A 1,294-nucleotide genomic window follows, 5' to 3' on the forward strand; every position below is an offset into this window, starting at 1 on the left:
GCAGTAATGCAAGTGAGAAGTAACTTCTTGTCATGAAAAATGTGACATCAAACAGATAAATAATTGTTTTCTAATTAAAGATTGTATTAGTTGATAAATTGCTGTGGTGTCAGGGGAATAAAACACTTGGTGAAGAGCTGTTAGAGGAACATAATAAAATTCACATCGGTTAAAGATTTTCTTTGGTAAGTTTCCATGAACAGGTTGTAGAAGATGTAGATGATGTAGATGATGTAAAAGGTGTAGAAGGTGTAGAAGGTGTAAAAGGTGTAGAAAGTGTAAAAGGTGTAGAAGGTGCAAAAGATGTAAAAGGTGAAGAAGGTGTAAAATGTGTAGAATGTGTAAAGGTGTAGAAGGTGCAGAATGTGTAGAAGGTGCAGAAGGTGTAAAATGTGTAGAATGTGTAAAGGTGAAGAAGGTGTAGAATGTGTAGAAGGTGCAGAAGGTGTAAAGGTGTAGACTGTGTAGAAGGTGTAGAATGTGTAGAAGGTGCAGAAGGTGTAAAGGTGTAGACTGTGTAGAAGGTGTAGGAGGTGTAAAGGTGTAGAAGGTGTAGAAAGTGTAGGTGTAGACGGTGTAGAAGGTGTAAAGGTGTAGAAGACGTAGAAGGTGCCTGCAGCAGATCCTCCTTCAGAAAGACTCAGTGACATAAATAAACGTTAGGTGAGTGAAATGCATTGCCATGGTTACACACAGGTAGATGATTTCTGTGATCCTGGAAAGTAATTTAGATCTTATAGTTTAATTTAGTTTAGTTTATTCATTTATAAAGCACATTTAAAAACAACAGCCGTTGCAGCCAAAGTGCTGTACATCAAGTAGGAACAAAGAACAGTGCAAAAGTAAAAACACAATCCAAAACAAACCAAAAGAAAACACATAAAATTTTACACTTTCAGACAGAGTTAAAACATACAGAATAAAAGTGGGTTTTTAAAGCAGATTTAAACAATGAGACAAACAATGAGCGTGTGAAACGTGCTTCAAATAAAAACGACGTGTCAGAAAGGATATGACGCAATATCAAAATGGCAATTGTCAAATTCTAGCTTGTTCATTCTGGGTCCGTTCTATAACTCGGTGTCCTCGCGCATGCGCGGCGCTCCTCAGCCGGAATGTGTGTGACGTCATCGTTCTTTTCCTTTCACTTTTAGAGAAGAGAAACGGCTAGCCGAGTAGCTTAGCATGTTAGCCTTCAGCTGTTTGGCTAACGACTTAAGGAGCTAACAAGCTGTAAAGTCAAGATGAATAATTAGTTCTTAATAAGTAGTTCTGTAGATGCGCTAACTTAAGC

The sequence above is a fragment of the Tachysurus vachellii genome, chromosome 21, assembly GCF_030014155.1.
Source record: "Tachysurus vachellii isolate PV-2020 chromosome 21, HZAU_Pvac_v1, whole genome shotgun sequence".
Classification (NCBI taxonomy): Eukaryota; Metazoa; Chordata; class Actinopteri; order Siluriformes; family Bagridae; genus Tachysurus; species Tachysurus vachellii.